Source organism: Eschrichtius robustus, chromosome 17 (assembly GCF_028021215.1).
Source record: "Eschrichtius robustus isolate mEscRob2 chromosome 17, mEscRob2.pri, whole genome shotgun sequence".
In the NCBI taxonomy this organism is placed as follows: Eukaryota; Metazoa; Chordata; class Mammalia; order Artiodactyla; family Eschrichtiidae; genus Eschrichtius; species Eschrichtius robustus.
Genome location: NC_090840.1, coordinates 23,641,834 through 23,654,290, shown reverse-complemented (window position 1 = coordinate 23,654,290; position 12,457 = coordinate 23,641,834).

The following is a 12,457-nucleotide window of genomic DNA, read 5'->3' as shown; positions in this document are numbered from 1 at the left end:
ACACGGGAGGTTTCTGGATTTTGTGCTAATAGGCTATGTGATATCATGCTGCTTTAGAGTTATGTTGTAACATTTCCCATCCTATTTACTATTCCGTTCGTATTTTTCATTAAGTGCTTTGTGTTGGGTTTGACATATATTCAAGTGAAAAGACTGTGCCTGAATTCGAAAACTCTTAATCATTCATAGGCAGTTGCTAGGTGGTCTATGGCTTGATTTAGCAGAAGAGACTTGAAAACACCATGTTAGGCAGAGAAAGACTGGCTGATACCCGAGAGAGAGTTGATGACTGAAAATTTTCTGTAGCTACTTTTATTTATTTATGTTCCATTGTTGCTGTTAATCTCTCCCCTGAGGGCATGGTTTTGTTTCTGGTGTGGAGGAATGTTTCATGCATGCGGAATTGAATCATAACTTAAAGGAGGACATATTTGAGCCCTTAATCATCCTCTTTGACCTCATTTCCTACCACCAGCCCCTCCGTCACTCTGCCCCAGCCACATTGCACTGTGCTGTTGCTAGAACATGCCAAGCACGCCCTCACCTCCAGGTCTTTGCTCTGGCTTTTCCCTCTGCCTGGAATGTTCTTCCCCCAGCTATCTGCTTATCTGCCTGTAACCTGTCATCTACTTGGGGCTCTGCTCAAAGGTCGCCTTCCCCTTGCAGTCTTCCCTTAGGACCCTATTTAAAACATCCTCTCTTTTACCCCCTCGTCGCCCGCTCCTGCCACTTCTTGCCTCCCTTTCCTCTTTGTTTTTCTCCACAGTACTTAGCATTATCTGACAGAATATATATTTCATTGATTGTCTGTTTACTGTCTGTTTTGCCTGGTTCGTTCACTTCTACAGACTGTCACTTAAACAGTGCCTGGCATGTAGGAGGGACTCAAATATTTGTTGAAAGAATGAGTGAATCTAACCCCCCTTTTTGTTATCACTAAGAAGAGGAACAAAACAGATCCAAACAGATCTGTTTCTACCCCCCTTATTCCCCACCCCAACCATTTATTTTAAAAACTACCAGGGAAGGGAATTTCATGTTTCACGTCAGTATTTTCTCTTCACTATTATAAAATTCTGCTTAAAAATCTAACTCAAATATCATTCTTCAAGTCTATTTCCTTTTTGGTGTGTGCTTAGTGGGGATAGGGGGTCATTGGTCACCTTTTTGATATTCCCCACAAAAGACCCTACCCTCTGGGCAGCCCACCCCTCCGTTTGTTGCCATGCCGCTCTCTGCTTTGCTCTCTGCCCCTGCCTGTTACCTGGAGCAAAATAACTTCTTTTCCTCCCTGGGGCCTTGGCCTCTTGTGTTCCTTCTCCCTGGAATGCTTCTCCTGGGTCTTGGCGGATGGCTCCTTCTTTTTCGGGTCACAGCCCCATGTCACTGCTCAGAGGGGCCTTCCTGGATCACGTTGGCAACGGTCTCCTTCCCCAACTCCTGTCACTCTCTATCCCATGATGATTCAATGTGGCAGTCAAGAACCAACTCGGGAGCCAGATCCCTGTTCTGACGCTTGTGTAAACACTCTGTGACTCAGCTTGCTCATCTGTAAAATGGGAGCATAATTGTAACTTACTGCTGTCTTGTGAGTTTCACATGTGGTATTTAATGTATACATAAAGTACGTAAAAAAATGCTGGGCACATAGTAAGCACTCAATAAACATTCATATATATATATATTTTAAAAAAAACCCTACTCTTCCCCCCAAAAGCATTTAGTTCTTAATTCACCTTCACCTCCACCTTCTCTCCAGTTAAGGGGTCTCAGTATTTTTGATCTTGCCACATTTTAGCCCAACCTTTTGGGGTGGGGAAGTACCGCATCTGCATTTATAGAAATGGAGAAAAAAGAAGTTCTGTTATGTGAACAGACTGCATCCACCTAGGCTCCACAGAAGAGCAACACAGATAAAATGTTTAGACGAAATGTGACAAGGTTAAATGAACTAAACTATCAGAGTCTGGGATAAGTTGGGGGCTGGAGGAATAAGAGGTAAACTATTTTTACTCATATTTTGAGTATGTAAAGAGTGAGTCTTACGGAAGTGGAGGCCAGTGGTTCTCAGGTGGAGACCCACATCCTCACACGGGCAGAGACAATGTAGGGTTGTGATGGGAAGGGGACCTTCATTCTTGACCTTGATTCTGACTATCAAATAGCAATGGTTTGTAGCAGGATCTTGGGTGTAGTTTTTCCTGCTGAGGGCACAGAAGCAGTAAGTACCTTACATTCTAAAGAACCAAAACCCACTTGTGGCCCAATACCTCCTTCAGGGTTTTTAATAGGAAGTCAAACTATCCCTGACATGTTCAACAATAGCCCTATAGCTGACCCCATCCCAGCTTACCTAAGAGGATTTCTTTGGTCTATTCAAGATGTCGTTAAGAGAAAGCAGAAGGAGATTTGTCAGGATATGGTTGACGACAGTTATTATTTAAAAAAATTGTTTATTCGTTGTGCCTCACTCAGAGGAGAAGTGCACATATAGTCAAAGGAATGAGACCCCAGCCAATGAAAGGAGCTTATGCACGGGATTGCCATACCAGTGCTGGTGATTTGGGGGAACAGTGAAATGTTTCCATTTCAGGAAGAGATTCTAGGAGACTGGATCTTTTTAAAGAGAAGATAGATTTTCTGTACTATGAACCAGTGAGTTTAATGTTAATACAGGGCAAAATTTTAAGACAGACGATTAACATGGTCGTTTGGAGCACTTACAAAAAGGAAAAGCACCTGTTCTTATTCACTCTTCGTGAGTAAGATCTCACAAAGAATAAACCCCGCCTTCCGTACCCCCATTCTTTCTGAAAAGGCTTATGCTGCTGGGCCATGGGAGGTGGAGGGACACTGCAGAATCATGCCTTTGTCCTGCGGCAGGTTACCTGACCAAGTGTTCCCCTATCTCCCAGAACAGCAAGAGAAATGTGAGCTGGATGATGGGACGGTTAGAAGGCTCAGGAACTGGTTGAATGAGAACAATTCTTTACTCAGTGTTTACAATATGCCAGGCACTGGGCTAGGGGTTTTTCATACATTGAAATTTTTAGACTGGTTACTCTGAAATGTCAGCATTATTTTCTCTGTATGCAGATGAGGAAAGCGAGGTTTTGCAAGATGAAGACACTTGTCCAAAATCATCCAATTGTTAAGAGGCAAAGCTAGGATTCAATGGTATATCAGAAGTTCATTATTTTTTGGGCTTCCGTGGTGGCGCAGTGGTTAAGAATCTGCCCGCCAATGCAGGGGACACGGGTTCGAGCCCTGGTCTGGGAAGATCTCACATGCCGCGGAGTAACTAAGCCCGTGCGCCACAACTGCTGAGCCTGCAAGCCACAACTACTGAGCCCGCATGCCACAACTACTGAAGCCCGTGCACCTAGAGCCCGTGCTCTGCAACAAGAGAAGACACTGCAGTGAGAAGCCCGTACACCACAATGAAGAGTAGCCCCCGCTCAGTGCAACTAGAGAAAGCCCGTGCGCAGCAATGAAGACCCAACGCAGCCGAAAATAAGTAAGTAAAGAAAGAAACAAATAAATAAATAAATAAATAAAAGTCCTTTATTTTTTAAATACACAAACTCAATTTATCAACTGATTGATTTCAGTTTGGTAGGCGGTCTCCTCTGATACTTTCTATTGACTTCAGAAGCCTGAAAATGGAACAGACTTCTCTGAGAGAAGATGCGCTGCCTGGCACAGAGGGCAATGACGCAGAAGCTGGTTGCCTGGATGTTGTAAAAGAGCTTCAGGTAGGAAATAGACTAGGTTTTCTAAGACTTTCCAAGGGTGACAGTTACATGGATACAGCTGTTTTATAAGCAGCAATGTCTGAATGCTAAACCATCACACGTATGCGATTCTTGACTTACAAGTTTAATCTTCTCCCTTCCATGCCCACCGTGGGCTTTCCCCTATATTACAGAAGAAATCCATACCCTCACCCATCCCAAATCTGTGCACACAGAAACTTACAAGACACCAACCAAAGGGACAGTTTTGACACTTGGTTTCAGGAATTGTCCCTTAGTGATAATTGAGGAGCTATAAACTCACCATTGGCTTTCTGTTTCTACCTGTCTTACACATATTCTTGGTTATGGGTGAAACATGGCCTCTAAAATAGGGTGTTTTGGTTGATGTTAACATGACCTGAATTTAGAAATATTGAGGGGGTGGTGGGAATGATTCCAATGGTCATATAATGACCTTGCCTCTTCCATTCTCAAAATACTGTCCAAGACTGAATCCCTCTCCAAAGAGTAGGGTAAGTGCAAAACATCGGCAGGACATGTGGATGCTACAGTGACTTTCTTTCCCCTTTCATGTGGTGAAACTCAAATAGTTCTTTTCAGTTATTCCCAATGCTCATCCCTTAGGTCCCTCTAATAGAAGAGACATTGGTATAATTAATAGCTCCTCAATAAGGCTTGGTAAATCTTTTTTAGTATATTTCCCAGAATTGGGAAGAGAACTAATGACTATATAACAAATATTTTTGAAAGGTGGCTACTTCACAACTCTTTGCTTTCATCAAAATGAAGACTGACCTAAATCGTTAGCTCCTGGAACATGACTAATGATTTTGATGATGAGTCATCAGAATGTGATTTCTGGCAATATTCATTCATTTATACATGAACTACTTGGGGGAAAAAAGTCCTATTTATTTTATTAAGAAGAGATGCACATTCAATAACATTTTACTTTTAATAATAAATTTATCAAAATATTATTTGATTAATTGTATAGTACTAATAATTGTAATAACTCAAGCCAGAATTTTCTTTCCTTGTTTCCTTTCTTCCTTTCTTCCCTCTCACACTTCTTTCCTTTCTTCCTTCCTCCCTTCTTTCTATCACTTAGAGCCTAATGGTCACAAGAAATAAAAAACTAAAAAAAAAAAAATAATTAAATTGATGTACATATCTCTATTAGAAATAACTATGATAAGAGCAAGAAAATATTTCCAAACATAAAAATGTTACTAGGATAAAATTCTGTGGGGACGTGAAATGACAATAGGAATTCAAAGAGAAAAAGGAACGAAGTAAAATTTCCCACTGTCCAAGAGGAAATTGTTCTAGTGTTTCCATAAAGGATGATGGCTGATATAGTCATTATGTCATATAAGCCATTATGGGATTTAGCTTTCATTGGCTGCCTTTAACATTTTATTAGACATCAACATTATACCGTGAAAATTGCAATTTTTTTGCCACTACGTAAACTGAGGAAAAATTTTAGATATCAATTTTAAAATGTGGTAGAGAGAGTTATTCAAAATTGTTCTATGGAGCGTGCAATCTCTGATGTGGGTTTTTTCCACACCACCAAGCAATTTTCCAATTCTCAGTGGATACTCACTGGGTGTCCTACAATTTAACTCAATTCTGACACAATTTGCCTGGAGAGAGTGTCAGATTCCACAAGTTAGGGGCTCAGTCCCACAAAACTGCTCAGTGCCCGCCTCCCCCCACTTCAGACGCCTGTGCTCTGTGTTGTCACCTGTGCTTCTGAACAACTGGCTACAGATTGGAGGTTCTGTTCCCAAAACCTTCTCCTTAGGTTCAATTAATTTGCTAGAGCAGCTCACGCAACTCAGAGAAATATTTACTTACATTTACCAGTTTATTATAAAGCCTATTATATAAGACACAGATGAATGGCCAGATGAAAAGGTACGGAGGTGCAAAGGGTGAGGTCCAGGAGGGTCTCAAATGGAGGATCTTCTGTCCCCTTGGAACTGGGGTGTGCCACCCGCCAGCATGTGGATGTGTTCACCAACAAGGAACTCTCTGAACCCTATCCTTTTGGGGTTTTATGGGTTCATGACAGAGGTGTGATTGATTAAATCATTGGCCATTGACAGAACTTAATCTCCAGGCTTTTTTACCCTTCTTGGAGGTCTGGGGATGGGATTGAAAGTTCCAACTCTCAAATCGTTTGGTTGGTCCCCCTGGCAACCAGCACTTATCCTTAGGGGCTTTCCAAATTCTTCTTATTCACATAAATTTGGGTGTGGTTGAAAGGGGCTTTCAAAAGAGACCTTTATCATACTTACCACTTAGGAAATTCCAAGGGTTTCAGGAGCTCTGTGCCAGAAACAGGGATGAAGACAAAATATATATCTCTTATTATAAATCACAATATCACACAGCCCCAAAAGCTCTACTATCTAGACAGCCTTAAGCCTGAAATCCTTTTATTATATAGAGAAGTATCTGGAATTAAATCTGGTTCAATTCCAGATTCTCAGCTGCAACACTGGGCAAGTTACTTAGGCTTTTTGAACCTCAGTCTTTACCTGAGAAATGGGAGGATAAATAGGGATACCTGTCTGCTTATCTCTCATTTTCACCTGGGCCACCTGAAGTTCTTAGCTGCTGCAGTGGGGTTGGGGGTGGGGTGGACACTGGAGCTGGGCCGACTGATCAGGGAATGGCGGGCACCTCATCTTGGAATGTTGGGAGTCAGAGGGTTTCCTGGGTGATCCTGTCCAATCTCTCCAGATCTGGTGGAAGAAGGGTGGCCAGCCACCTGGAGAGCCTGTAATCCCAGCTGTAGTCCTGAAAGTCCTAGTTGGCCAGAACTTCCAGAATGATCCCTCTCTGTATTTTAGCTGGAACATTAAATCACTACCTGGTGGAATGTGTTGGATGGCATAGCCTGCTTCCTAGATCCCCAGCTGGCTGGCTGCGGAGGCTCATCTGGGACATTTTATTAACCTCACACTAACTCGTTCATATGGTTTTGGGGGCACCACTTATACTGTGGCAGAAATTTGTATACAGAAATGCCAGAACTGGATGCAGCGTGCTAGGGTGGGGAAGAAAAAGACTTGAGAGGGGGGAGAGGGACCTGCGGAGATGAAGTTCATTTGTAGCTGGTGTTAATCTCTCTCTAGCCAGGAAGAATTTCCTAAGCGAGAGGACAGAGTAAGTTTTTTTTTTTTTTTTTTTTTTTGCTGTTGTTTTTTAAAAATTATTTTTAAAGCACACAATGTATTTAAAATTGATTTTGAAGTTGGTTTTCACCTTCTGCCATAATTATGCCTTCCTAACCCCGGAAACGTCAGTAAAAATCTGAATACATAGTAACTTCCTGTTAACGATGATAGGACAATGGATCTCGACTGACTTTGCAAGAGTCACCTGGGGAGACTGAGAAACTCCCAATGGCCAATCCACACCCAGACCAGTTAAACCAGAAGCTCTCGAGGTGGCATTAGTATTTAAAAAAATCCTCCAGGTGATTCAAAAAAAATGCAGCCAAGGTTGTTAATTGCTGCTTTAGGAAGATGAGAGGAGAGTGATATGGGGCTTGGGGCAAAGTACTCAGGTAAGGAGGGACAGGCCAGTCACTGAAAGGGAGGTTGCTTGTGAAGCAGATCAGAGTACGTCCAAGCAGGTGGCAGCCTTTGGGCCTTTACCCCTTTACCCAGGAAGCTTGTTTAAGAGCAGCATACTGGGGTGGTGGTGGGATGAACTGGGAGATTGGGATTGACATATATACACTAATATGTATAAAATAGATAACTAATAAGAACCTGCTGTATAGCACGGGGAACTCCACTTCTCTGTACAGTAGAAACTAACACAACATTGTAAAACAACTATACCTCAATTAAAAAAAAAAAAAAAAAAAAAAGCAGCAGACCGGTCCAGCAATCAAAGAGAGTGGGTGGGAGATAAACTCTGGTCCTCACTGTCAACACTGATTTTCAATGATATTTCCTGTGGGTTGAACTAACTTTCATTTTTCTGTCGATATGGACCTTGGCTCTCTTCCAAAGACAATGAACTCTGGCTGCTGAGCTGCAGCTGTGAAACTGCCACTCTTCCCCATCTCTAACCACGTGGTTTCTAGACATGACACAGTCAATGGCTGTGAAGGAAACACATCTTTACATTAATTAAGGTATTTATATGTTCTTGCTGTTTTATTTTGGACACTGAGCAATTTAATTAGATCAAGCTATTTTGAAATTAACATAGTGCATATGTATATTCTAATTCAGTTAAAACATTGGATCTCTAAGTGAATGCTGAGGGGGGTAGAAATGTCAGAATCTTCTATAACCACTCCACTTCCCCTTCCCACGGCCCAGGGTCAGCCATAACATCGTACCTCTATAGAAGCAGAAATCCTACAAGTACGTCCAATGGAGACATAACCCACCCATGAAACAGACTGGTACACGGGCCGGCTGCATCAGTCACCTGCGGTGCTTGGTAAAAACAGAGATTATCTGGGCTGATCCCAATCTACTGAATTAGATTTGGGTGGGGGGAGAGGGCTTGTTGAAAACCTGGAGGTCCATGGAGGTAACTAGTCCTAGAGGATTCTGGGACGTCTGTTCCTGTCACTCCTTCAGGATTCTTCTTGCTCCTGTAATCTCACTCATCCCCTGTGAAGGTGGTGACTCCCAGGATCTCTGGCTCCCACCCACTCCCCTTTCCCAGAGTCCTGTCTTCTGTAACAGCAACAACAACATCAAAGACAATTATATCTGAGGCAAAGATGACTGCACGCCAACCGCACCATTCATTCTCTCCTTCTTTATTAACAGGATCTCAATTTTTATGCAGGACAGCAATGCACCCCGTCTTAAGCTTCCACTCTAGCTAGGTGTCATCATGGGACTAAACTCTGTTCAAGGTGCTGGAACCAGAAGTGCTGTGCAGGATTTTTGAAAGTCAAGGTAGAGGTGCAGTCTTCTATGCCTTTTCTGCTTTTTGCTTGTGGATGTGATGGTTGGAGCTCCAGCACCATCCCGGATCTTCAGGCGACGAGCTAGGGGTGGTGAAGCAAAAGGAGAGAAGGATCTGGTCTTTGATGTTTGAGGAACTGCTACTCCAGTCATGATCTGGATTGACTACCTCTGGACTTTTATTGCATGAGAGAAAACCAAACATTTCTGTGTTTAAGCCATTAATAATTTTGGCTTTTAAGTTATTCATAGCTCAATCAAATCCTATGAAAATAAGAGACATTTATGGACTATATCCTACGTATCAGGCACCGTGCTAAGCTCTTTCCATATATTTTCTAATTTAATCCTCAGAAAAATCATTCAAGTGATTCTATTATTATCCTCATTTTATAGATTTTAAAAATTAGTCATAAAGAGGTTAAGTTTAATATTACTCGGCTGGTACTTTCTGGGGGCGGTATTTGAACTCCAGCGGGCAGAGTCCAGGAGTCAGGCCCTCGCTTGTGTATACCGAGGACATCACTCTTCCGAGGTTCCCTTGATATCAAGAGCTGAGAAGGTTTAGATTCTTCTTCAGATTCTTTTCCCTTATAGGTTATTACAAAATAGAGTTCCCCGGGCTATTCAGTAGGTCCTTATTGGTTATCTATTTTATATACAGTAGTGTGAAAATGTTAATCTGAAAAAGAATATTTATATATATATATATGTATGTATGTATAACTGAATCACTGTACTGTACACCTGACACTAACTCGACATTGTAAATCAACTATAGTTCAATTAAAAAAAAGAAAAAAAAAGAATTGAGAAGGTTTATGTTCCTCTTGAATGAACTACACCTCTGTTCTCTACTTCTCTACTATTATTGATGGGGTACAGACACACCTGCCTGAAGTTTTTCTAGTCTAATATACTCAACCCTCTGTTCTCAGAAGATGGAGGTTGGGGAGAGAACTAAGGAAATGGTCTAAGGCAATGCTCTTAGACTTTTGAATTTACAAAACCAGTTTATATACTCAGCCATAAATAAGAGAGAAATAATGCCATTTGCAGCAACATGGATGGACCTAGAGATTATCATACTAAGTGAAGTAAGTCCGAAAGAGAAAGACAAATACCATATGATATCACTTCCATGTGGAACCTAAAATATGGCACAAATGAACCTATCTATGAAACAGAAACAGACTCACGGACATAGAGAACAGACTTGTGATTGCCAAGGGGGAGAGGGGGTGAGGGAGGGATGTCGTGGGAGTTTAGGGTTATCAGATGCAAACTATTACATAGAGAATGGATAAACAACAAGGTCCTATTGTATATCCCAGGGAACTATAGTCAATATCCTGAGATAAACCATAATGGAAGAGAATATAAAAATGTATATATATGTATAACTGAATCACTTTGCTATATAGCAGAAATTAACACAACATTCTAAATCAACTATACTTCAATATAAAAAGAAACCAGTTTACAAAAAAATCAGATGACTGACATAGAGTTCAAAAGTTTTATTTTTCAAAGTAAAGGCATTAATAAAAACAAACTATCATCTTCCATGAGCAACAGTTCATGAAAAAAGCAAATGTTCGTGTGAGGGAAAGAATGAAACTACTCACAAATAAAGGACAGTTCTTTAAGCCAAATGCATTTAATTATAAATTTAGCATTTGAAAAATACCAATTCTCTTGCTCATTTTTCAAGGGCTAGTGAAAATGTCATCAGGATTTGGGAAACCTTTAAGATCTCAAAGAAGGGGTAGGTAGTTTAAAAGGGGAACAGCTACTTCAGGATGAAATCAGGCCAAACAATGTTGAATAAGGTAGCAAGATTGCTACTTGACACCAATATCCATTCTCCTTTTCTTCCTTAGTAATACAACCCTGGTGTTTATTTGGGGCAATATTGTGTCCAGCTAAGCGAATGTATATACCTCCTTGCAGGTCGGGTTGGGCATGTGACTAAATTCTGGCCAATGAGATATAAGCAAAATGGTGAGTGGGATTTCGAGGACAGTACTTCATTTGGGCTCAGCTGTGAAAGAGGCCCTTTGTCTTCCCACACTTTCTCCTCCCACTCATCTGGAAGGAGGACATGGTGGCATCTCTCCTGGACTGAGGATGGCAAGGCAGAAGATGGCAGCCTGGGTCCCCGAGGACATCTTGGAGCCCTGAACTGCCCACCTTTGGAATTCTTTTACATGAGAGGAGAATTTCAACTTATCTAAGATACTACTTAACTTTTTTTTTCTGTTACATGCATCTAATCCTAACTATTGTAAAGAGCTAACTCCAAATCCATTTTAGACAAAGAGAATCATAATAGCGTTAGAAAAAATTCGAGAAATTGGCTCCTGTTTATTGAAGAGAAAATCAGAGCTAGAGCTGCGAAGTGGCTTGCCCAAAGTCATGTCATGCCACATTCATTCTACAAATATTTACTGAGCATGCTCTGTGCGTGAGGCTCTTTGCCAGGAGCTGGAGGGCCAAAGATGAAAAAGGGCATGATTCTCGTTATCCAGAGACTTACAAAATGGAACCAGCTGGGCTGAGTGCCTTTCTCCCTGCACTGTGGGTTTTTTGGTAGGTGCTGTCCAGTGACCCCCGCCCCTGCAACTAGGGGCTGAGACTGGTCCTGGGGAAAGAAGGTCATGGGACAAAGAGGAGGGGGTGTCGAGTTGCTGATCAGCTGGGGCTGTCTTGTAACTTGGAGAAAAGCAAAGGAAGCAAGAGAAGAAATTCCTGTATTTAACTTCTGTTGTAGTCAAGTTTAAAGAGAATGCACATAGGAAACCATACATATTTTCATTCTCCATTTTTGTAACATGCACATACTTGTGTAAAACCGCATTCACACACACACACAGCACACATGCAGGAAACCTTTTCAGGATTGTGTTTCTTTTGCTCCTTTATAAAAATATCTTGTGTTTTTGGGTGCGTGTTTATGTGAAATGGGAGGGTATGGGGTGGGGGAATAAAACAATACAGTCTCTGGGGGCCCCTGGGGAGAATCTCTGAATTCCCTGGGATAGGAAGTTCCCTAAGAAAGCAGGAGCCACTCAAATTCCCACCAAACAACAAAGGACGCACAGTCAAGATAAAAGGAGAGAGGGGGTGGAGAGGAAAAAAAAACAAAACACCTCACCCTGGTTTAGGGAAGCAGGTGCACCCAATACAAACAATATCATTTCTTCTATTATTTGTAGAGTTTAGGAACAAAACAAAACAAAACAATACTCCACTCCTCCCCTCTGGGGTGGCGCGGTGACCTCCAGGGATGCTCAGGGCAATAAGATAAAAAAGATTGTTTCGCAGCATATTTAACAGCAAAGAAACAAAATTCAAAACTAACAAACAGAAAGAAAAGACCCAGACCACTAAACAATGAGGAGCATTGGGCCAAATCAAGTTAAAACGGCACAAAAAAATGTTACCTTTTGGTGTGTTTGTGGTCAGCGTCCCATGTCGCCATCAGAGTTGAGGAAGTGTAGGGGTACATTCCTGCAGCTCCTTACAGGGCTGTCTGCAGCTTTAGGACAGTCACCTGAATGGCCCCATGTTTCTCTTTGTTTACACTGGGGTTGCCACAGGCAGGTAACACATGCAGGCACTTGGCAGTGAGGACCAGAGGAAAAATCAGAGGTGGATGGTGGGACTTCAGGACCCCCGCACTTGCTGAAACCCTCCACAGTCTGTGCAGGGATCTGGGCTAGCTCTCTGGTATTTTAT